The sequence below is a fragment of the Mobula birostris genome, chromosome 3 (genome assembly GCF_030028105.1).
Source record: "Mobula birostris isolate sMobBir1 chromosome 3, sMobBir1.hap1, whole genome shotgun sequence".
Classification (NCBI taxonomy): Eukaryota; Metazoa; Chordata; class Chondrichthyes; order Myliobatiformes; family Myliobatidae; genus Mobula; species Mobula birostris.
Window position 1 is genome coordinate 138,009,623 of NC_092372.1, and position 26,388 is coordinate 138,036,010.

The 26,388-nt window shown below is 42.9% G+C and overlaps 1 protein-coding gene and 1 long non-coding RNA gene across 4 annotated transcripts in view; one reads left to right on the forward strand and one right to left on the reverse strand.

Moving 5' to 3' along the window:
- The window catches only part of agmo (alkylglycerol monooxygenase), a 393,034-nt gene that overhangs the window by 301,741 nt on the left and 64,905 nt on the right, over positions 1 to 26,388 (forward strand). The window lies entirely within an intron of this gene.
- The window catches only part of LOC140195294 (uncharacterized), a 129,684-nt gene that overhangs the window by 81,079 nt on the left and 22,217 nt on the right, over positions 1 to 26,388 (reverse strand). Inside the window, exon 2 of the long non-coding RNA XR_011885413.1 lies at positions 2,194 to 2,375. This is a non-coding gene — a long non-coding RNA (uncharacterized lncRNA). The remainder of the gene's footprint in view (positions 1 to 2,193; positions 2,376 to 26,388) is intronic.

The window sequence follows — 26,388 nt, forward strand, 5'->3', positions numbered from 1 at the left end:
CAGTAGTCGGTTTATTATTGTCACACATACAAATTCTTGTGACCCATCCATACAGTTTATTTCAAAACATAAGTACTTCGAGACAGTACAAGGGAAGAGCAATAACAGAATGCAGAATATAGTGTTACATTTACAGTTGGAAAGTGCATTGCAGGTAGACAATAAGGTGAAAAGACCACAATGAAGTAGATGTCAGATCAATGGTTCATCTTTATTGTGCAAGAGGTTCCTTCCAGAATATTATAAAAATGGATTAGAAGCTGTTCTCCAGCCTGGTGGTGCATGATTTCAAGCTTTTATGTAATCTGCCCGATGGAAAGGGGAGCAACAAGAATGTCAAGGGGGAGAGAAGTTTTTGATTATGTCAACTGCTTTCCCAAGACAGCTGGAAGCTGCAAGCTGAATCGGCACATAGGAGGAAGATTAAAATACTGTTTGAATGGTATAACAGTCTCTCACTCAAGGTCAGCAAAACCAAAGAGCTGATTATTGACTATAGGAGGAAGAAGCCAGAGGTCCATGAACCTGTCCTCATTAGGGGATTAGAGTTGAAGAATGTCAATAACTTTAAACTCCTTGGTGTTAACATATTCAGAGGATCTGTCCTGGGACCAGCATTCAAATGTCATCACAAAGAAGGCATGACAGTATCTCTAATTTCTTGGAAGTTTGCAGAGACTTGGTAAGTCATCTAAATTTCTGAGTAACTTCTGTAGTGGATAGTATCCTGACTGAATGCATCATGGTCTAGTATTGACCAAGAATGGAAAATTGTATTGAAAGTGGCAGATACAGCCCAGTCCATCACAGGCAAAGCCCTCCCCACCACTGAGCACATCTTCAAGAAAACCACAAGAAGGCAGCATCCATCTTCAAGGATGTTCCCCACTCTAGCCACCATCCAGGTCATGCTCTCTTCTCACTATGACCATCAGGCAGCAGGTACAAGACCCTTGGGGCCCACATCACCAGATTCAGGAACATTTACTACCCTATAGACATCAGGTTTCTGAACCTGTGTAGGTAGCCTCACTAACCTCAACACTGAGCTGATTCGACAACCTATACAGTCACTTATAAGGACTCTACAGCTCGTGTTTTCAGTATTATTTATTTATCTTTTATTCGCATAATTTGTCTTCTTTTGCATTTTGGATGTTTCTCAGTCTTTGTTTATGTATAGATTTTTAATTAATTCTACTATATTTCTTTATTTTCCTATAAATGCCTGCAGATAAATGAATCTCATGGTGACATATACATTGATAATAAATTTACTTTGAACTTTGAACTTTAGAGCTGTGGTACATCAGGATAGGATGTTTTCTATGGTGTATCTTTAAAAATTGGTGAGTGTCCATGGGTCATGCTGAATTTCCTTAACCTTCTGCAGAAGTAGTTGTACTGGTGTGCTTCATTGCCCATTGTGATAATATAGTTGGACTAGGAAAAGCTATGATTTTTATACATAGAAACTTAAAGCTCTCAACAATCTATACCTCAGCACCATATATATGTATACAGGGGCATATGCTTTGCCCCATTTCTTGAAATCAATGACCAGCAGTTTTGTTTTGCTGACATTGAGGTTGATGTTGTTGTCTTGGCACCATATTACTAGGCTATTTACCTCTTTCCTGTACTCCAACTCATCATTAATTATAATCTGGCCCACTACAGTGATGCCTCTGTGAACTTATAGATGGTATTAGAGCAGAATTTGGCTACATAGTCAAGAGCATAAAAGGGAATAAATTAAGGGGCTAAGGAAGGAATCTGTGGGATACTTGAGTATCTGTGGGATTGGTGTTCGGAATCAGAATCAATGTTGAGGATAATCATAGTGGAGGTATTGCTACTTCTCCTTACTGATTGAGGTCTTTTGGTAAGGGTGTCAAGCATCCAATTGCAGAGGTTCTGATAACTTTGGAGATGAGTTAGTTTGGAATTAGAGTATTCAAGGCAGAACAGTAGTCAATAAATGGGAATTCAACATGGGTGTTTTTGTTATCCACATGCTCCAGATATGAATGTAGTACCAGAGAGAGCTAATGTCTACTGTGAATCTGTTTCAGTAGGAGGGAAATTGCAGTGGGACGAGTTTGTCTTGGAGGCTGGAGCACTTCATAATGGCAAATGTCAGAGACACTGCTGGTAGAGGTTAAGCCCTGTTATCTTGTCTTTCTTACTTACCGAGATGATAATGGTCTTCTTAAAGCAGATCAGAGCCTCGGCTTGGAGTATGGAGAGGGTAAAAATGTCTGCAAATATTTCCTCCAGCTGATCCATGCAGGATCTGAAGATCACAGCTAGGGGTACAATATCTAGGCCAGGTGCTCACCACAGGTTCACTCTCAGGAAGACTGAACTGATACCTGCAATGGTAACGGTGGTGTATTAGTAACTGTCAGGGTAGGTAGTTTCATTTCATTGCCTTCCATTTCAAAACGTGCGTAGCGTGTATTAAGCTTATTGGGGATGGATGTATTGTTGCAAGCAATGCTGCCCAACTTCATTTTATAGCATGCATGCTTTGTCAGAGCATTGAGATTAGCCACTGCGCCCTTGAATACGGATCAGGCTATCGACTAAGGCACGCAGAAATTCGGAGCAATACACACAAATGCTGGAGGAACTGTGCAGGTCAGGCAGCGTCCTATGGAAATGAATAAACAGCTGACCTTTCAGTCTGAGACCCTTCTTCAGGACTGGAAAGGAAGGGAGAAGACCACCAGAATAAAAAGCTGGTGGGAGGGAAAGCACAATTAGCTAGAAGGTGATAGCTGAAGCTGGGTGGGTGGGAAAGATAAAGGACTGGCGATGAAGGAATCTGATAGGAGAGGAGAGTGGACCATGAGAGAACAGGAAGAAGGGGGGGGGGCCCTGGTGAGATGCTAAACAGGTGAGGATAAGAGGTAGGAAGGAAGGGGAAATTGATGTTCATGCCATCAGGTTGGAGGCTACCTAGACACAATATGGGGTGTTGCCCCTCCACTCTGACAGTGTCCTCATTGTGGCACATGAGGAAGCTATTTAGCAACATGTCGGAACAGAAGGGGGACGAATTAAAACGGTTGGTTGCTCTTTCCTCAGCCTAACAATGTATGACTGTCTGTACTTGGTCCTCATGTTTTAGTTTCTGTTTGTACTCGGGGAGCAGAAGCACAACCTGATGGTCTGCCTTACTGGCATGTGATTAGACAATGAACTGTGTATAATTCTGATCACTACGTTGCTGCGGAGAAGATTTACAAAGATGTTACTTGCGCAGAAAATGTGTATGTATGAGGAGAGGCAGAGAAGCTTTCTCATTGCTGTCCGGTCAACTACTGCTTGATCAGCAACTTCATGACCCAGCTCCCTCACACCGCCCACCATCTCCCTAGGTATAAGACATAATATACTGCAGATGCTGGGATCTGGCTAAACAAAAAGAGAAACGCAGCGGATCATATAGAGGAAAATGGGCTGTCAATATTTCAGATCATAACCCCTTACCTGGACTGAAAAACATGATTGTTCCCAGAAGTGTAAAACCTCCCTTTTACTGGGTGTCTCTGAAAATGTGGCTTGTTAGCCTCTTGCTAACAGCCACTGGACTCTGTGGTGAGAAATTCCCCTTTCTCAGGCTTCATACATCTCAGGTGTATGCGCCTTTGGTCCCGCCAGATCTGTGAGGTTGGGATGTCTCACCCTTCCCCCAACCCCCGCCACCCCAAAACCTGGTTTGTGTGAACGCTGTATGATTTACTGTCCCTGGCAATCACCCATCGGCATGAAATAGATTATACACTGCATACAGTTATAAAGAAAGTATATGAATGAACAGAAACTTAACCAAAGAGTTAGTAAAGAAAAGAAGGAAAAAAAGGGCCCATTAAAATTAAACAGTCAAATGTGCACACGTTGGAGCTCAATTCTTCCAAAAGGCATATTCGCTGATCTCCATCAAATCGCGCATTCCTACTTAATCGAATCCTATGGCCAGTTCTCTCCAGTGTCTTCTCTCCTCATCTCCCTCCGAACAAAGACCTCAACTGCACCAGTGTCAGTCATAGAACCCGCTCCCCCAGCCTTCTCTAGAACCTTCTTCCAGTTCCGCTCTCCTGATTGGATAATGCACATTCCTAAGCATCACTCATCTTTAACGGTAATCCCAACACTGCCAGCAAACGCAAGGGTTCTACAGAAAGCCCATTATGTGAAATGCCCTACAACATTAGCAGTAAACCATTTACCAGGGCGTTATAAGTGATAGATTAACTTTAGAATCTCTGAGAAGTGATGATTTCCTTATTTTGGTTCCCCGTTGCTCTGTAACAACTGCAGATTCTGAAGGCACAGTAATGACCATCGGAGGTGGATATCTGACACGTAGTCTGTTTATGGAAATGACATTGTCACTGCCTGCACTCGGTAAACACACTCCTTACGCACGCGCATTTACACACACACACACATAAACATTCCCTTGTCATTCTGCTGTTGTAGCGCTGAGTGTACACGTTTCAGTGTCTTCCACGGTATATTCTCATAACAGGTCTGAACTGAGCTGATGCGCGCAGGTTGGCTTTATAGTGCCTTTCCCACCATACACAGTGGAATATTCCATTTCTTTAGTAATGTAGATGTGAAAATGTGTATATGTTGTTTGTATACTATACTTAAGGTAGATACTTCTGTTTTTTTGTAATATGATTGTAACTATATCATCGTCATCATGTGTCATCTTAAGTTAACTTTGTTGGTAATCAAAGATGTTATGTCCTGGAGAGAGAGATCAGAACTGTCAGGAATTTCCACTGGCCAAGTATGAGTGCAGAACTATTATTGTGTTTTCTGCTAGATACCTTTTTGTAAGTATTGGCAGTTTTCACAATTTTCACTGTTTTTTTTTAAGTTTGGTTTTTGCCACACCTGATAAACATCCTTGCACTAAAGGGCTAAGCAACTGCAGCTTTGTTTTCTTTGGTCATAACCCACATACCTAATATTAATACACTAATATCGATGCTTGTTGCTGTCGGTGTCCAGAGCTCTTATTCTGTTGCACTTATAATACAAAATGATAGTCAAGCAGTGGGCATTGAAAGTATTGCTGGCAAGGAGGCAGTTCTCTGGGCAGGTTGCAGGCAATATACAATCCCCTTGTATTTATTATGCAGACACAAGAATGTTTGAGTCAGATTGCAAAATTAATAAATGTGCCTAGTTCAATTGTCATTCATCCAACATAAACTTTGTTGCATTGACTGGAGAGTTTAAAAGGGTAGTGAAAAATAGTATTGAACTGAACATGGCAAAAATGCCTCATGATATTTAAATTTTGGATTTTATCAAGTAGCCAAGCAACATTTATTCTTTAAAGAGGATTGATATATGTTTGTAAATTATAGCATTAGACACATTAATATTAGTCTGGCTGCTATTTCAACTTGAAACTGAAGATGAACAATTTTCGGAGGGCAGATAAGATTCATCTGAAGTTTCATTAGAAAACATATGAGAAGAAAGTCTGGTAATACAGCACAAAATTTCCAGAAATCACTGAATACTGGACAGGTGCTTTGGGACTGCATAAACGCAGATGATATTCCTATTTTTAAAATAGATCGTAAAAGTGACCTAGGAACTTGTACACCATTGAGTTTGATGTTGACTGTGGGTAGAATTATGGAAGTCCGTTCTAAGAAGGGAAGTCAGAGGTGGAAATTAAATTCTTGAAGTCAGCCAGTATGTCCTATTGATTTAACTTAATAGTTTTAAGAATTAGGATTAGAGAGCAGATATTATCTGTTTGGATTTAAGTTAGATCAGAATCAGAATCAGGTTCAATATCACTGGCATATGTCGTGAAACTTGGTGTTTTGTGGCCGCAGTACATTGCAATGCATAGTAATAAAACTATAAATTACAGTAAGAAGTATATATAAAAGATAAATAAGTAGTGCAAGACGAGAAGGTAAAAAGGAAGTGTTCATGGGTTCATTGTCCATTCAGAAATCTGAAGGCAGAAGGGAAGAAGCTGTTCCTGAAACGTTGAGTTTGTATCTTCAGGCTTCTGTACCTCCTCCTTGACAGTAGTAATGAGAAGATGGCACATCCTGCATGATGGGGATCCTTAATGATTGATTCTGCCCTTTTGAGGTACTGTATCGCTTTTTGAAGATGAGCTGGATCCTGCAGAAACTAGTGCCCATGATGGAGCTGGCTGAGTTTACAACTTCCTGCAGCTTTTTTCCAATCCTGTGCACTGGCCCCTCCATAACAAACAGTGATGCAACCATATAGAAAGCTCTCCATGGTACATCTGTAGAAACTTGAGAGTGCCTTTGGTTACAAACCAATTCTCCTCAAACTCCAAATAAAATATCACTGCTATTGTGACTTCTTTGTAATTGCATCAGTGTGTTGGGCCCAGGAGAGATCTTTAGAGATGCTGACAACCAGGAATTTGAAACTCTTTACTTTTTCCACTTCTGATCCCTCAATTCAGACGGGATTGTGTTCCCTTGACTTCCCCTTCCTGAAGTTCACAATCAATTCCTTGGTCTTATTGACATTGAGTGCAAGGTTATTGCTGCGACACCACTGAAACAGCTGATCTATCTCGCTCCTGTATGCCTTCTTGTTACCTTCTGAAATTCTGCCAACAATAGTTGTGTCATCGGCAAATTTATAGATGGCATTTGAGCTGTGCCTAGCCACACAGTCATGGGTGTAGAGAGAATAGAGCAAACATCCTTGAGGTGTGCCAATGTTGATTGTCAGCAAGGGGGAAATGTTATTTCTGATCCACAGAGAATGGTCTCCCGGTGAGGAAGTCAAGGATCTAGTTGCAGAAGGAGGTACAGAGGTCTATGTTTTGGAACTTGTTGATTAGAACTGAGGGCATGATTGTGTTGAATGCTGAGCTGGGGTCAATACCTGATCTAGGTATTGCTGTTGTGCAGGTGATTCAAGGTCGAGTGGGGAGCCACTGTGATTGCATCCACTGTGGGACTATTATGGAGATAGGCAAATTGTTTAGGCAGGAGTTGATTCTAGCCATGACCAACCTCTGAAAGCACTTCATCACAGTAGATGTGAGTGCAACTTGGCAGTCATCGTTGAGGTTGTTCACCCTGTTCTTCTGAGGCACTGGTGTGATTGTCAACCTTTTCAAGCAGGTGGGAATCTCGAAATGCAGCAGCGAAAGGTTGAAGATGTTGTTGAACACTTCCGCCAGTTGTGTGCTATTGCTCTCAGGGCCTGGTGCCTAATGAGGGTTCACCGCCTTGAAAGATGTTCTGACATTGGCCTTCGAGACAGAGGTCACAGGGTCACCAGATGCTGCATAAAAGGAATTGAGCTTATCTGGGAGTGAAGCATCAGAATCAGAATTAGGTTTAATATCAACTGTATGTGTCGTGACTTTAGTGGCAGCAGTACTATGCAATACATGATAAATAGAGAATGAAAAAATAAGTAAACAAATGAACTACAATAAACATATATATGTATATTACATAGTTAAATTAAGAACTGTAGTGTAAAAACAGAAATAACAAAAAAAAAGTGAGGTAGTGTTCATGGGTGCAATATCTATTTAGAAATCAGATGTCAGAGGGGAAGAAGCGATCACAGCCATTCATGATGTTAGATTTTGTGTTGTAGGATGTAATGGTCTGCAAACCCTGCCAGAGCTGATGTGCACCCCATTCTGTCTCTAAACTCAATCAAAATTGTTTTCTCGGCTTTAAAATAGCCTTCCGTAGATTATACGTGGATATCATGTGGATAGTCAGAGGCTTTTTCCCAGGGCTGAAATGGCTAGCACGAGAGGGCAAGGTTTTAGGGTGCTTGGACGTAGGTACAGAGAAGATGTCGGGGTATGTTTTTTACTCAGAGAGAGTGAGTGCATGAAATGGGCTGCTGGCGACAGTGGTGGAGGCAGATACGATAGAGTCTTTTAAGAGACTTCTGGACAGGTACATGGAGCCTAGCAAAATAGAGGGCTGTGGGTAACCCTAGGTAATTTCTAAGGTAAGGACATGTTCAGCTTTGTGGGCTGAAGGGCCTGTATTGTGCTGTAGGTTTTCTATGTTTTCTATCTTGTATAGTTCTGGATCACCAGTCTTGCAGGCCACAGATATGGTCCTCAGCTGACTATGAATCTTCTGGTTCATCTGCAGCTTTTGGTTTGGGTATGTCTGGTGTGTTCTGGAAGGCACACACTCATTCACACAGGTCTTGATGAAGTCGCTGCCAGCTGTGTTCATTCAAACTCAAAGATGATTCAGTGAATATTGTCCAGTCCACTGTCTCAGGGTTATCCTCCACCTCCCTTGACCGTACCTTGTTGGTTCTCACCACTGGTGTTGCTGTCTTTAGTATCTACCTATATTCTGAGAGTAGAAGATCGGCCAGGTGATTGTACTTTCCAAGGTGTGGGTGTGGGATGGCATGATAAGTGTTCTTCAGATATGTTGGCTCCTCTTGTTCCACAAGTGATATGTTAGTGATAGATGTTCAGAGACTTCTTCAAGCTGGCCTGGTTGAAATCTCCCACTGTGATTTTGAAGGCATCAGGGTGTGCAGCTTTGTGCCGTCTGGTTATGTCGCACAGTTCCTTCAGTGCCTGCCTGACATTGCCCAGGAGTGAAAAGTACACCGCTACCGGGACGGTGGTGGAAAACTCCCTCTCCAAATAAAATGGTTGACATTTGACCACTAGATATTCCAGGTTAGGTGGGCAAGACTGAGAGAGAGGCCCCACATTTGTGCACCATGCTGAGTTAATCATAAAACATACTTCTTCTCCTTTGCCTTTAATAGACTGAGCTGTCCTGTCTTTGCAGAGAATGGTGAAGCCTTTGAGCTGCAGCACTATGTCTGAAATGGTGGTGAATAGCCATGTTTCCGTGAAGCAAAGTACACAGCAGTTCCTGATGTCCGTCTGATACAGCAATCTTGCTCTGAGGTCTTCAGTTTTATTTTCCAGAGAATATATATTCACCAGCAGGATAGTCGAGAGTGGAGATCTAAGACTTCTACGTTCCAATCGTACTTGTAAACTGGCACAGTGTCCCCATTTCCGTTTTCTTAAACTGCACTTGCAATTCAAGTCTGCCATCTGAGAGTTGTTAGCTTTTTTAAACATCTTAAAACAATGCTGCTTACGGAGGTACCAATGCTGTGACTCTGGATTTCAGGTGTAGTAGTCCTAAATGGGAATGTTTGATGAGTCCCATCAGAACTGCATGTAAAGCAGTCGCCACTTAATGGCACCATCTTATCTCTTGAGCTGCTTTCCTGTTTTCTTGATCTAATAAAATGGGAATACTATCCAGGAGAATGTCATAAGTGGGCTCAAGCAGGAGTATATTTTGAGACCTCTTCATTAATCTGGAGTTTAATGCCAAATGTCTGCAAGTACCAACTTTGCAAATGACACAAAAGCTAACAAACATCGTACACTGTTAAATGGAATACAGTAAGTCACAGTATAACATGTATGTTATAAATATTGCTTAACATGGCGATAAATGAAATTCAGTGTACAGTACTTCATATGGGTACAAATCTCTAAAGGGTATTATTTAAAATTAGAGGGGAAAAAATGGCATGGAAAATTCAAATCTGTAAATCTGAAGCCAGTGAGTAAAACATTGTGATAAATTATTGATGAATTCAGGTCGTACAATTTAAGCTTTTTCCATTCAGTTACCGCAGTTCTGTTATAATGTTTTTAATAACTGTTCCTATATGATCTAAAAAGGTAATGATGTCATCATCTTATAATGCTGAAAACCCTGTTGGAGAGCGAGTTCCATGATTTAGGCCTAACAATATAGGTCCCAAGTCAGGATGGTGTCGCATTTAGAGAGGCTCTTGCAGACGGAGGTGATCAAATCTTTCAGTCTGAGTGGTGTTGTCCATGTAGCCTTGGCAGGTAAATGCAGTATTTTTTGTAGAAAGGCATTCACTGCAGTTACAATAGAGTAATACTGATTAAAATAAAGGTATTGCGTGGTGGACTGAGTCATTGAAAGGGATTGCTTTACCCTGGATAATGCTGAGTCTTTTATGGATGTTTTTAGAGTTTCACTCCCTCCTGCAAATGGTGATCATCCAATCACACCCCTGGCCGGTGAAAAGGCTTTGGATGTCAGGACGAACTGCATACTGCAGGGCACCCACCTCTCTCCTGCTCTTGTAGCCTCAGCAATTATGTAGCTAGTTAAGTTTCCAGTCACTGCTAACCCTGAATTTGCTGATGATAACACAACTAAGCATCAGAGAGGATGAGTCAACGAGGTCCTTCTTATAGAAGAAGTTTGGAAGCATTAATGTCTAGCTCAAGAAAACAAGGGCACCATCACTGATTCCTGTGGAATCCCAATATACTAAGCTTTCAAATCACAATTATTCTACTAATCATTTTCCTTAGCTCTCTGTTTCTGAGATTTTAAACCAAACTAACTTCTTTTCCTTGGATCCTGTGAGTATTTTCTTTACTGATTTATATATCATGAAACCCTCTATCAAATGCTTTGTTTAAATCTATGTGCAGCATATCCAAAAGGCTATTTTCAGCCATGCTTTCTGTTATGTCAAATGCTCAGTCAAGGTAATCCACATTGACTATATTAGATCAATCTTTACCTTTCTAGGCGATGATTTGTACTGATATTCAGAACTTTTTCCAATAACTCGCCTACCACTTATGTTAGACTGAGTGACCGATAATTACTGGCATTATTTAAACCAGCATACCACATTTTCAAACATCCAATCCTTCCACACTGTGCTCATTGTCTTAGAGGATTGGAAAATGATTGTCAGAGGCTCCCTTGTTTCTCTTAACTTTCTCACATATATTTACTATATCTGGTGATTTATTTCCTCCATAAAGAAGTTGAACCCCTTGATATTTCCTCTCTCCATACATAAAAATATCCTATCAAATATTTCACACTGTTCCTATTTAATTTATGGATATATTGATCTCTTGTGAAGGCTGATACAAATTATTAATTTACAACTATTGCTATGTCTTCTACCTCTGCCATCAGGTTCCCATTTTGGTCTCTAATCTTTCCTTTGCATCTCTTTACATGTTCAGAATCAGGGTTTATAATCACATACTTACTGTACACAAACAAGGGAAACAAGTGGAATAAATGCTGCACCTGGCCCTACACCTCCTCCCTCACTACCATTCAGGGCTCCAAACGGTCCTTCCAGGTGAGGTGACATTTCACCTGTGAATTTGTTGGGGTAATATACTGTGTGCAGTGCTCCCAGTGTGGCCTGCTGTATATAGGTGAGACCCGAAGTAGATTGGGAGACCACTTCACTGAGCATCTACACTCCACCTGCCAAAACAAGCGGGATCTCCCAATGGCCACCCATTTCAATTCCACTTCCCATTCCCATTCGGATATGTCCATCCATGGCCTCCTCCACTGTTGGGATAAGGCCACGCTTAGGATGGAGGAACAACACCTTATATTCCATTTGGGCAGCCTCCAACCTGATGGCATGAACATAGATTTCTCAAACTTCCAGTAATACCTCTCCCCCACAATCACCTCACTTCACCATTTCCCATCCCCTTGTCCCCTCTCTCAAGTTATCTCCTTGCCCACCCATCATCTCCCTCTGGTGCTCCTCCCCAACTCCACACCCACCCTCACTTTTTCTTTCTTCCATGGCCTGCTGTCTCTTTCACCAATCAACTTATCAGCTCTTTGCTTCATCCCTCCCCCTCCAAGTTTCACCTATCGCTGGTGTTTCTCTCTCCCCTCCCCCCACCTTTCAAATCTACTCTCAGCTGTTTTTTTTCTCCAGTCCTGCCAAAAGGTTTCGGCCAGAAACGTCGACTGTACCTTTTTCCACAGATGCTGCCTGGTCTGCTGAGTTCCCTCAGCATTTTGTGTGTCATACTGACTGTAAATGTTTTGAAATTTGTTGTTCCATGGTAATAGTTCAGTTTAAAGACATAGAACTGCTTGCTCTAAGTTGCAAAATACATAAATCACCCTATCCTCGTTATATGTGGGGGATACGTTCCTCGAAGTTGACGCATAATGTGAATAATTATTTAAATAGAGAAAATAGGGATGCATTCCGGAGGGCTTCCTAAATATGTTTTATCTGTGGTTTATTCACATTTTCATAGCAATACGACACAAAAGCAGTACTTCAAGACAACATTTGTATTATATTTCATCAATTTAAGGTAATATTCAATGTAATAAATGATAGAAAGTTAACATCCTCTGGTGTACAGTACTCACCAACAGTGGCAGGTGTGTTCGCTCCGGGAGATGAGTGGTTGTTGTGGTGTGTTACATGGATAAGGTGGATGGTTGTGGTCGTCAGGATTGTATCACGCACAGCAAGGGGTGAAGGAAGACTCACAGAACTCTTAGAACTGCTGGCAGAAGGTGTTACCGATTTGAATAAAGTGGTGAGGGTTGTTTGCTTGGCAGCATTTTGTCTTAAATTTGCTTGTAGAGAAGAAGGGTTGATGGCAGGGAAGGACTGAAGTGCTGACTCCGTTCTAAACGTGGGTCCATGTCCATCACCATTTGTGCCAGGTGTTCCGACTTCCACTATTCCCTCACCGTTGGTAAACTCCTGGGATTTTCAAAATCGTCTGTTGCTTGCAGCATCTGAGAGATAGTTCGTGGTAAAAAAAATACACATGCCTTGAATGTGGATTACACCTTGGTCGATGGTTGAATCAGCGATGTTGTGTTAAGCGGCAGGAAGTGCACTGTTATGTTAGGATGAATGCTGTCCAAATGTTTAGGATGGGCTGGCGCATTGTCAAGCAACAAAAGAACTTTAAAGGCAAGATTCTGTTCCCAGCAGTAGCGTCCCAGAGCTGTGTTACCTTCAGCTGATGCCGCACTGTTTATAATTTCCAACTTTTTTTCAAGTGTTAAAACGGTTCTGTGCCGCTCGGCTGACGGCCCAGGACATGACATCGGATGCTTAGGAAGCATAGTTAAATATTTCAAGCGCAAGATCACTACACCGCAGGTAAAACCAACGGAAGTTTAAGATCACAAACACGAGGAAATCTGCAGATGCTGGAATTTCAAGCAACACACATAAAAGTTGCTGGTGAATGCAGCAGGCCAGGCAGCATCTCTAGGAAGAGGTACAGTCGACGTTTCGGGCCGAGACCCTTCGTCAGGACCGCGCATTGCCAAAACCAATGCAAGAGTGGCAGGAGTGAAATTGTGAGGCACGCGCACCTGACTTGTATTGGCAGGAAAGCGGTGCTTCTCGTCCCAACAATGAGACTGTGAGGTGTGCGCGCGTGACTTGTATTGGCAGGAAGGCAGTACTCCTCGCATAGCTGTGAATTTTGGATGCATATAACGAGACGTTGGTAGAAATAGGTTCCTCACATAACTGTGAATCTGCATAGTCTGTAGAGGCATATAACGAGGATAGGGTATAATGCAAAAAAGAGATAATGTAGTTTTATGCATTGATACTAAACACTAGAATACTACAGCACAGTACAGGCCCTTCAGCCCCCGATGTTGTGCCGACCCATATATTCAAAAGACAATAGCTGCAGGAGTAGGCCATTCGGCCCTTCGAGCTAGCACCACCATTCACTGTGATCATGGCTGATCATCCACAATCAGTATCCAGTTCCTGCCTTATCCCCGTAACCTTTGATTCCGCTATCTTTAAGAGCTCTATCCATCTCTTTCTTGAAAGCATCCAGAGACTTGGCCTCCACAGCCTTCTGGGGCAGAGCATTCCATATATCCACCACTCTCTGGGTGAAAAAGTTTTTCTTCAACTCCATTCTAAATGGCCTACCACTTATTCTTAAACTGTGGCCTCTGGTTCTGGACTCATCCATCGGCGGGAACATGCTTCCTGCCTCCAGCGTGTCCAATACCTTAATAATCTTATATATTTCAATAAGATCCCCTCTCAACCTTCTAAATTCCAGAGTATACAAGCCCAGTCGCTCCAATCTTTCAACATATGACAGTCCCGCCATCTCGGGAATTAACCTTGTGAACCTACGCTGCACTTCCTCAATAGCAAGAATGCCCTTCCTCAAATTTGGAGACCAAAACTGCACACAGTACTCCAGGTGTGGTCTCACCAGGGCCCTGTACAGCTGCAGAAGGACCTCTTTGCTTTTATACTCAATTCCCCTTGTTATGAAGGCCAGCATGCCATTAGCTTTCTTCACTGCCTGCTGTACTTGCATACTTGCTTTCAGTGACTGATGTACAAGAACATCTAGATCTCGTTGTACTTCCCCTTTTCCTAACTTGACTCCATTTAGATAATAATCTGCCTTCCCCTTCTTACCACCAAAGTGGATAACCTCACATTTATCCACATTAAACTGCATCTGCCATGCATCTGGCCACTCACCCAGCCTGTCGAATTCACCCTGCATTCTCATAACATCCTCCTCACATTTCACACTGCCACCTAGCTTTGTGTTATTGGCAAATTTGCTAATGTTACTTTTAATTCCCTCATCTAAATCATTAATATATATTGTAAACAGCTGCAGTCCCAGCACTAAACCCTGCGGTACCCCAATGGTCACCGCCTGCCATTCCGAAAGGAATCCCTACTCTTTGTTTTCTGTCAGCCAGCCAATTTTCAATCCATGTCAGTACTCTGCCCCCAATACCATGTGCCCTAATTTTGCCCACTAATCTCTTATGTGAGACTTTATCAAAGGCTTTCTGTATGTCCAGGTACACCACATCCACTGGCTCTCCCTTGTCCATTTTCATAGTTACATCCTCAAAAAATTCCAGAAGATTAGTCAAGCACGATTTCCCTTTCGTAAATCCATGCTGACTCGGACTGATCCTGTTACTGCTATCCAGATGTGTCGTAATTTCATCTTTTATAATTGACTCCAGCATCTTTCCCACCACTGATGTCAGGCTAACCGGTCTATAATTCCCTGTTTTCTCTCTTCCTCCCTTCTTGAAGAGAGGGACAACATTAGCCACCCTCCAATCCACAGGAACTGATCCTGAACCTATAGAACATTGGAAAATGATTACCAATGCATCCACGATTTCTAAAGCCACCTCCTTAAGTACCCTGGGATGCAGACCATCAGGTCCCGGGGACTTATCAGCCTTCAGACCCAACAGTCGATCCAGCACCATTTCCTGCCTAATATAAATTTCCTTCAGTCCATCCATTACCCTAGGTCCTTTGGCCACTATTATATTTGGGAGATTGTTTGTGTCTTCTCTAGTGAAGACAGATCCAAAGTACCTGTTCAACTCGTCTGCCATTTCCTTGTTCCCCATAATAAATTCACCTGTTTCTGTCTTCAAGGCCCAATTTTGGTCTTAACCATTTTTTTTCCTTTTCACATACCGAAAGAAGCTTTTACTATCCTCCTTTATATTCTTGGCTAGTTTACCTTCGTACTTCATTTTTTCTCCGTGTATTGCCTTTTTAGTTACTTTCTGTTGCTCTTTAAAAGTTTCCCAATCCTCCGGCTTCCCACTCGTCTTTGCTGTGTTATACTTCTTCTCTTTTATTTTTATACTGTCCATTACTTCCCTTGTCAGCCACGGCCTCCCCTTAGAGTCCTTAAAAAAAAGTATTAAACCCACACTACCCCATAACCCTCTATTTTTCTTTCACAAACCACTCAGAAATCTGATGGCGGGCAGAAGAAGTGTTCCTAAATCTTTGAGTGTGGGTCTTCATGATCCTGTACCTTCTCCCCGATGGTAGTAATAAGAAGAAGTAGTGATGGTCCTTAGTGATGGATGCTGCCTCCTTTTGAAGATGCCCTCATTGGCGGAGAGCATTGTCCCCATGAAGATGCTACTTTTTGCAGCTACTAGCAATCCTCTGCATTGGGGCCTCCAAGTTGGCAACTATTTCTGCAGAAATTTGTAAGACAAGAAATTGGCAGTGTGGAGGATCAGAGGGATTTTGGGGTCCGAGTCCACAGGACACTCAAAGCAGCCGTGCAGGTTGACTCTCTGGTTAAGAAGGCGTATGGTGTAATGGCCTTCATCAATCGTGGAAATGAATTTAGGAGCCGAGAGGTAATGTTGCAGCTATATAGGACCCTGGTCAGACCACACTTGGAGTTCTGTGCTCAGTTCTGGTTACCTCACTACAGGAAGGGTGTGGAAGCCATAGAAAGGTCGCAGAGGAGATTTACAAGAATGTTACCTGGATTGGGGATCATGCCTTATGAGAATAGGTTGAGTGAACTCGGCCTTTTCTCCTTGGAGCAACGGAGGATAAGAGGTGACCTGATAGAGGTGTATAAGATGATGAGAGGCATTGATTGTGTGGATAGTCAGAGGCTTTTTCCCAGGGCTGAACTGCTCTGGTAATGAAGTTTGTGGCCTAAGGTAAAAGGAATCAATTTTAGAAAAGCTAGAACATTTATTTTTCAATATAGTCCCCTCCTACATGTACACACTTAGTCCAGCGGTCGTGAAACATACAGATTCTTTCTTTGTAGAAGTGATCCACAGCAGGGGTGATTAATAAGTTCGTGGCCTAAGGTAGAAGGAGATGAGTTATTAACTTCAAACTTTCTGCATTTTCACTCGAAGAGTTGAACTGCACGTGCATGTAACGAGCTGTATGCATGTAACATCTCCTTCTACCCAACGCCACGAACTTATCAATCACCCCTGCTGTGGACCACATGGATGTCCAAGATGCTCTTCTTACACGCACGTGCCGTTCAACTCTTTGAGTGATAATGCAGAAAGTTTGAAGTTAATAACTCATCTCCTTCTTCCTTAGGCCACAAACGTATCAATCACCCGTTGCTGCGGACCACTTCTACAAAGAAGGGATCCGTATGCTCCACGATCGCTGGACTAAGTGTGTACATGTAGGAGTGGACTATGTTGAAAAATAAATGTGCTAAGTTTTCTAAAATTGACTCCTTCTACCTTAGGGCACAAGCTTATCAATCACCCCTCGTACATCATGCATCTGGCATCTCAGTTGAACAGTCTCTTCCCCAGATCAGTTGCAGAGTTGTGCTGGCTACTAATTTTCTCTTAAGAACACAGTATGTCTAACGTAGGAAGTTAGGAGGAAAACTGTGCTTTCCTTTTTCCATGTTGCGATAAGCTAACATTCAAAAGTCTGCCTTCTTTTTTGGGAGCCTCCAAACATATCTGTGTAGAGTTTATTTTACCACAGAAAAAAGGAAAAACTTGAGCAGAAGACACCAGAGCAATGTTTTCCTCTCTCCTGCTGAATTATGGTTTGGGACTTCGAAACTGGTGTAACACTAACAATTGGTGTACCCATTTGTGACTTGAAATCTCTCCTTTGACAGTTAATGTATTTTAAAATATTTTCATAACTCTTTATTAATATTATATCAAAAGCCACCCAGTTTTTCTATCTAGCCATGAGCCAAAGTTACTCATGTGCAGCCTTAGATTCCAATTGAACAAAGGAATGAAGCTTGAAGCCATTCGTATTGCAACACAGGAATGGATCATATGCACCAGTGTTGTATCTGCAGCTTTGTCATTTTGATTGTGAAATGATGCTTCCTATGTAACACATTGCATCATTAGGGACTAGAGCAACAAAGACTGGTATTTTTGAAAAATTGTATATGAGTGTTGTATCAATCCAGAGAACAGATTACAAATCTGCTGCACATCTTCAACCATATACAGGAGAAAATCTGTAGATGCTGGAAATCCAAGCGACACACACAAAGTACTGGAGGAACTCAGCAGGCCAGGAGGCATTTATGGAAGTGAGTGCAGTCCATGTTTCGGGCTGAGACCCTACAACACTGAAGGGTCTCAGCCTGAAACGTCAACAGTACTCTTTTCCATAGATGCTGCCTGGCCTGCTGAGTTCCTTCAGCATTTTGTGTGTGTTGAGTGTATTTTCAACCATCCTTTTGAATAATCTGTTTTAAATATTAATAGATAGTCAGTACAACAAATGTACGAGTCATGGAGGCTGCTTTGCTTGCATTTATTTTCCGAGGAGATTGCATTAAGGTCCTGGTGCTTTATTTTGTGAAGGGAAACTTTTGAAAACATTTACAAGAAACTTTAAGTGATTCATTTGCTGAGACTATGGATGTGCAAAGGTTTTACTGTGAATGTGGAATGCACTGTACATCATGTTCCATTTGAGTATGACATCCCTTGCATTTTCCTGTACTAACAATTGATTGAAGAAACAGGGTACCTGGAATACATAAAGAAATACAGTAAACTTCGTCAAAGTTTTATTGTACTATTAGATAACAAGGTGAATGATAGTACATTAAGTCACCTGCTCATTGACATGAAGATTAGAAAGCCTTAACAGCAGTGTTGACTGTGTCATAGTTAGAGGTCATTTGTGTTCATTATACAGTATGTTTTGGCCAAGTATGCTCAACAAATTCCTTTTGATGTATTTATTTCCAGTTGTGACAATCTTCATTGCTCATTGCTAAGAACTAAATCAACTTCTTTAAAAATTTGTATTATTACAATGGAATTTAATTAACTTTTTCCTTCCTTTGAACCCACTTCCCTTCATTTGTGAAAGGAACATTACCACCCCCACCCCACTCTCCACCTTGTTCTGGGATCACTCCCTCTGTGATTCTCCTGTCCACTCACCCTCCCCACTAATCTCCCTCAAATTATTCCTGCAAGTAAACTAAGTGCTACTTGCCCATTCACCTCCTCCCTCTCCTCCATTCAGGGCCCCAAACAATCATTCCAGGTGAGGTAACACTTCACGCTTGTAAGAAATTGTTGGGGTTGTCTGTTGTATCCAATGCACCAGAGAGAAATGTAACCCCCTGGTAAGCCTCAGGCTCGCTCAACACGCTGTCGTCTAGGGCAAGCAGCCTTCGGCCCCGCCAAACTGGGTAATTAGTTTGTGTGGATGCTGTGTGATGTACCCCACCCCGCCCAAATAACAGACAATACACCAGATCTGATTAAATGCTTACACTTTATAGATCTTACTGGAACTATGTAATTAACAGAGATAAAATATAAAAGGAAAATAAAAGGCGCCAAACTTATCAAAGTTCAACCACTTCATGCACAACAGTTGGAGCTCAATTAACGGAGTCTCCTTTCCACCATTCGATCCCCTCCGACCACCTGGTACCACCCACGGTGGTCGACCAGGTGCTCCACACTAGTCTGTCTTCGTCTCCTCTCCTCGCCAAACACCCTGGGCCTCGAACTCCTGCTCTGGGTCCGTCCCACCGCCCAGCATTTCCTCTGTCTGTCCCCATCACGCCTTCACATGACTGAGTCTAGCTAGAAACTGTTCAACAATAGTCTCCAGTCCCAATTAAGTGGCATATGAGGCTGTCCGTTGGTCAGGGTCGACTATGGATATTGCATCCTAGCTGTCTACGTGATATGCAAGCTAGGGCAGTACGATTTGGAGAGCAAGCTGTTGCCCATGGAACAGGTTACTCTTCTGCACTCAGCTGATGAATTCAAAGGAACAGCACAGACTGATAGAGTTTGGCACCAGTAGCGTTGCAGGAGTTTGAAGTCAGCGTGAACTCACTGTAGTGCTGCCTTAGAGATTGCAGCTCCAAGGTTTTCTTCAGGGTTTTGCTCCCGAAGCCTTCCCCATGAGTGGGTATAGCCGCAAATCAGCGAAGTTTTAAGATCAGAGTTACCTTCTCCTAGGTGAGCTGCTAACCACAGCTGACGAGCCCTGTATGCCTGAAGTCACTGGTTTTAAGGTGCCAGGAACCAGTCTTTGCCGCTTCTCCAGTCAGTAGAAACAGTTCTGCCAGGCTTATTAGCTAAGCCACACATGACGATCTGGAGCTGGACTTGGCTTTCAGAGACTATTTGACATGCATGCCATTGGGAGCACTTAATAGGTAGTGGGAGCTTATCCCCAGTACCTTGCCTAGCTATGACAACATTAAAGAACATAAATATTCATTAAGAAATATTAAGGAACCTTAAGTGGCACATTGGTTCAAATGAATGATGTGAATCCTGGCTATTTTCTCAGTTAGTTTTTGTTCTTTAAGAGTTGACCCATTCACAGTCATAGCAATGGGTACTTAAGCAAGCAACATCATTTTAAGACATTTAAAACATCTATCTATCCTCAAGATTGGCAGTAGTCTCAGGTCATGAACTCAGCTCTGAACTCAAGCCTTTTCCCTTTAAGAAAAGGAAGTGAGGAGCATGTGCTGGTCTACAGGGATGATTGAAACATAGAGCCCTTTGACTCCCACTCCCTGCTATCCTGCTGGCAAATATACAGTCTCTTGAAAATAGAATTGAGGACTTCAGAGCAAGATTGCAATACCAGAGGGACATCAGTGATTGCTGTGTACCTTGCTTAATGGAAACATGGCTCACCCCCACCATTTCAGATGCAGTGCTGCAGCCCGAGGGCTTTGCCATTCTCCACAAAGACAGGACAACTGAGTATTTTAAATGTAGTGGAGGTGGAGTGTCCTTCATGATTAACTTATCAAGGTAAATGGTTCTGTCTCAGCCCTGCTCACTTGACCTGGAACATCTTGTGGTCAAGTGTTGTCCATTATATCTGCCGAGAGAGTTTTCCATCATCGTCCTGGTTGTGCGGTACATTTCATCCCTGACCAACATCAGGCAGGCACAGAGGAGATGAGCATCCTGATACCTTCCCTATCATTTCAGGAGCTTTCAACCAGACCAGCTTGAAGAAGTCTCTGAGCAACTGCCACCAACATATCACCTGTGGAACCAGAGGAGCTAACACATATGAGCACTGTTATATCGCCATCAAGAGTGCTTACCATGCCATCCCATGCCCACACTTTGGAAAGTCCGATCACCTAGCATATAAGCAGAGACTAAATACCACAGCACCAGTGGTGAGGACCAAAAAGGTATGGTGGAGGAGCACTTACAGAATGGCTTTGTGTCAGTGGACTGGACAATATTTAAAGTTCATCATCGGATCTGGATGAGTACACCAGTTGTCACTGACTACATCAAGACCTGTGTGGTTGAGTGTGTGCCTTTGAGAACATACTGGACATACCCGAACAAAAAAACGTGGATGAATCAGGAGATCCGTACACTGCTGAAGGCTAGATCTGTGGTTTGCAAGACCGGTGAGCCGGAGCAATACAGGAAATCCAGGTGTAACCTACGGACGGCTATCTTTAAGGTGAAAAACAATTTGATTGAAGTTAGCTCTTTGTTTGGAGGATGTATGTCAGCTCCAGCAGTGTTTGCATGCCAGTACTTCCTATTAGGCAAAACCTAGCATCATAAATGGCTGTTATCTGTGATGCTCCCAGATGAGATAAATGCTTTTTGTGCAGACGTTGAAAGGGAGAATATAACTACACCTGTGCATTACCTGTAGCATCTGGTGACCTCGTGGCCTATGTCACAAAATCTTTCATGAGGGTGAACTGTTGCAAGGTGTCAGGCCTGATGGTGTACCTGGTAATGCTCCGACAACGTGTCCAATCAACTGGTGGGAGTGTTCACAGACATCTTCAGTCTCTTACTGCTGCAGTCAGAGTTTCCCATCTGCTTCAAAAGGGTGACAATCATATCAGTGCCCAAGGAGAGCAGGGTGAGCTGTTTCAATGACTATCACCCAGTTATGAAGTGCTTTGAGAGATTGGTCATTATCAGAATCAACTCCTTCCTGAGCAAGGACCTGAACCCTTTGCAATTTGCCTATCACCACAATAGGTCTGCAGCAGGTGCAATTTCATTGGCTTTCCATTTGGCCTTGGGTTACCTAGGCAGTAGCAATACCTATGTCAGGTTGCTGTTTATTGATATCAGCTCAGCGTTCAACACCGTCATTTCCACAACACTGTGAACAAGCTCCAAAACCTAGGCCTCTGTTCCTCCCTCTACAACTGGGTCCTTGACTTCCTCACTGGGAGACACAGTCAGTGTGCAATGAAAATAACATCTCCTCTTCATTGACAATGAACGTTGGTGCAACTCAAGGATGCAGGCTTAGTCTACTGCTCTACTCTCTCTATACCCACGACAACTTGGTACATCACCAAAGACTCTCACAAATTTCTACAGACGTACCGTGGAGAGCATTCTAACTGGTTGCATCAATGTCTGCATTGGAGGGGCCACTGCACAGGATCGAGAAAAGCTGCAGAAAGTTGCCAACTCTGCCAGCTCCATCATGAGTATGAGCCTCCCCAGGACCAAAGACACCTTCAAAAGGCGATGCCTCATAAAGGCGGCATCCATCATTGAGGACCCCACCACCCAGGCATGCCCCCTTCTCATTGCTATCATCAAGAAGGAGATAAAGGAGACTGAAGATATACCCTCAACTTTTCAGGAACAGCTTCTTCCCCTCTGCCATTGGATTTCTGAATGGACAATGAATCCATGAACACTACCTCACTACTTTTTTTTTTGCATTACTTATTGGATTGAATTTTAATCTATGTTTCTGACTGGAATTTTTAGCTTTTTTTATTATTATGTATTGCAGTGCACTGCTACCATAAAACAACACATTTCTTCACACACGCCGGTGATACTAAACCTGATTCTGATTCTGATTCTGTGGCCCAATGAAGCATTAACCATGGCCTTTTGTTTGGAAGTGCTGCTCTTTGTAGTGCAACGGCATTGCCAAAGCACAGAGCTTAATGTTTTAGCAGGGAAGCAATCATCATCCAAATGCTGATTTCTATCAAAAGTGGCTGGAAGGGAGCTAATACTCTTTTGCAAGGTTGAAAAGTTGTTCTAGGATGAACAGATAAAACTTAATGACAAATAATGAAGTGGGCCACTTTCTTAATGTCTACACCCTATTGCTCGCAAGAGCTGAATGTGCATATGTGATTGGCATTCATACTTGAGTTCATCACAGGCACCTTGAATGAATAGACCCTCGTGCTAGGGGAGTCGCACAAAAATCTCTGTGCATTTTGAGATTTTTAAAAAATCATTACTGGCATTAGTCTCATGCCATCACAGTTTCTGTAATAAGTTATCAGTAAAGATCAAGCATGATATTGAAGCAATAAAAGAGAGCAGGGCTCTACACCATTGTTCAGTTTCCTTACATTTATTACCACAGCCACCACCTGCACTGTTCAAATCAACCTTGCAGCTCATGTACCTCATTCTGATTATGAGCTTTTGATTTACTTCGAAGGAACATGGTGAAGGTGCAATCACCTGAACATTTATTTAGATCATAGAATAGAAAAGCACAGAAAGGCCCTTCGGCCACAAAGTTGTGCCAAACATGTTAAGGTAATGGCACCGCTTCCCTTCTGCCTGCAGATGGTCAGTATCACTCCATTCTCCACATATTGATCTGTCTAAGGCTACGTCCATACTAGACTGGATAATTTTGAAAATGCCGGTTTTGCTTAAAAACGATAGGCGTCCACACCAGCTGTTTTTGAAAATACCTCCATCCACATTAAAACAGGTATTTGGGCGAATCTGCTCCTACTGGGCATGCGCAGGACGCAACTACAGAAAACAAGCGAAGAGGAAACAGTATACTATTTCCGTTTCCATGGCGGCATTGTGCTATTTCCATTGGTCAAAATCTAGAGTACCTACAACAACAGCGAAAGAACGTTTTCAATGATGTCTTCGAGGAATACAAAGAAAACCTCCACTGGAAAAAACAGACCGGACTTCTTCGTTTGGACAGACGATGAAGTTGAGCTGCTTCTGCAAGTTACAAACGACTACAAAGTCAACAAAGCAGTGGAGAACGTGGACAGGGAGTCGTGCCAAACCAAATACAACAACATCCTCGACCGCTATAAAGAACAGGTTGTGTTCAAGAAAACAATGAAATGCAGCACTGCCACCACCATCTGTTCTGGCACGTCGCGACAGTGTTTTTAAGAAGCTCCGGTTACCCCAGACACACTACACCGCCCAGCTGGAGTTTTCAGATTTACATACTCTGGAGAGCGTTTTAGGAAAGCTCCATTTTTGGGGGAGGAAAACTCCATTTCAGTGTGGACAGAGGGTCAAAATGAAGAGAAAAAGCTTCGGTTACGGATTTATCCGGTCTAGTGTGGACGTAGCCTAAGTGCCCTTTAAATGCCTCTATTATGTATAACTGCTCCACCATCCCTGGCAGTGCATTCCAAGCATCGACTACTCTCCATGTAAAAAACACTTTCCTTGCACACCTCCTCTCTCACTTTAAATGCTTACCCTCTAGTATTAGGAATTTTGATCCTCTGGAAAAAGAAAACTGTTGTCAACTCTTGTATAATTTTATAAATCTCTATCAGGTTTCCCCTTAATTTATGCCACTTCAGAGAAAACCACCAAATTTTGTGCAACATTTCCTTATTTCATATACCCTCAAACCCACCCACCAATCTGATAAGCCTCTTCTGCATCCTCTCCAAACCTTTCACATCCTTTCAAAAATTGGGTGACCAGACTTAAATGCAACACCCCAGACATGGCTGAACCAGAGTTTTTCAAAGCTGTAGAATAACCTCCTGACTCTTGAACTCAGTGTATAACTAATAAAAGCAAGCATGCCATATGCTTCCTTTACCACCCTATCAATTTATGTGGCCATTTTCAGAGAAATATGGACTTGAACCACAATATCCCACTGTACACCAACACTGTTAAGGATCCTGCCATTAACTGTACTTTCCCTTTACACTTGATCTCGCAAGAGCAACACCTCACACACATATATGTTAGACTCCATCTGCCATTTTTCTGTCCATATCTGGAACTGTTGTGTCGCTTGGCCACCTTCTACATTAACCACAACAACACCAATGTTGTCCTCAGTATGCTAATCTACTTATCCACAATCATGGAACATAATGCATAGAATAGTACAGCACAGAAATAAGACCTTTAGCTTTAGTGTCTGTGCCCACCATGATGTTAATTTAAAGTCATGTCAAGTCAAGTCACTTTTTATTGTCATTTCGACCATAACTGCTGGTACAGTACACAGTAAAAATGAGACAACGTTTTTCAGGACCATGGTGCTACGTGAAACAATACAAAAACTACACTGAACTACGTAAAACAACACAAAACTACAGTAGACTACAGACCTACCCAGGACTGCATGAAGTGCACAAAACAGTGCAGCCATTACCATAAATAATAAACAAGATAATATGCGCAGTAGAGGGCAGTAGGTTGGTGTCAGACCAGGCTCTGGGTATTGAGGAGTCTGATGGCTTGGGGGAAGAAACTGTTACATAGTCTGGTCGTGAGAGCCTGAGTGCATTGGTACCTTTTGCCAGATGGCAGGAGGGAGAAGAGTTTGTATGGAGGGTGCGTGGGGTCCTTCATAATGCTGTTTGCTTTACCAATGCAGCGTGTGGTGTAAATTTCTCTAATGGCGGGAAGAGAGACCCCGATGATCTTCAGCTGACCTCACTATCTGTGGGGTCTTGTAATCCGAGATGGTGCAATTTCGGAACCAGGCAGTGATGCAGCTGCTCAGGATGCTCTCAATACAACCTCTGTAGAATGTGGTGAGGATGGGAGGTGGGAGACGGACTTTTCTCAGCCTTCGCAGAAAGTACAGACGCTGCTGGGCTTTCTTTGCTATGGAGCTGGTGTTGAGGGACCAGGTGAGATTCTCTGCCAGGTGAACACCAAGAAATTTGGTGCTCTTAACGATCTCCACGGAGGAGTCATCGATGTTCAGCAGAGAGTGGTCGCTCTGTGTCCTCCTGAAGTCAACAACCATCTGTTTTGTTCGCATTCAGAGACAGGTTGTTGGCTCTGCACCAATCCATTAGCTGCTGCACCTTCTCTCTGTATGCTGACTCATCGTTCTTGCTGCTGAGACCCACACGGTCGTGTCATCGTCGAACTTGATTATGTGTTTCGAGCTGTGTGTTGCAGCACAGTCGTGGGTCAGCAGAGTGAACAGCAGTGGACTGAGCACACAGTCCTGGTGGGCCCCCATGCTCAGTGTGATGGTGTTGGAGATGCTGCTTCCGATCTGAACTCACTGAGGTCTCCCAGTCAGGAAGTCTAGGATCCAGTTGCAGAGGGAGGTGTTCAGGCCCAGTAGGCTCAGCTTTCCAATCAGTTTCTGAGGAATGATTGTGTTGAATGCTGAAATGAAGTCTACAAACAGTATTCGAACGTACGTGTCTTGTTTGTCCAGGTGATTTAAGGTGATGGCAATGGTGTAGTCCGTTGAACGGTTGGGACGGTACGTAAACTGCAGGGGGTCCAGTGAGGGGGACAGCAGGGTCTTGATGTGCCTCATGACGAGCCTCTCGAAACACTTCATGATGATGGATGTGAGTGCGATGGGACGGTAGTCATTGAGGCAGGACACTGAAGACTTCTTCGGCACGGGGACGGTGGCGGCGGCCTTGAAGCACATCGGAACGACGGCGCTGCT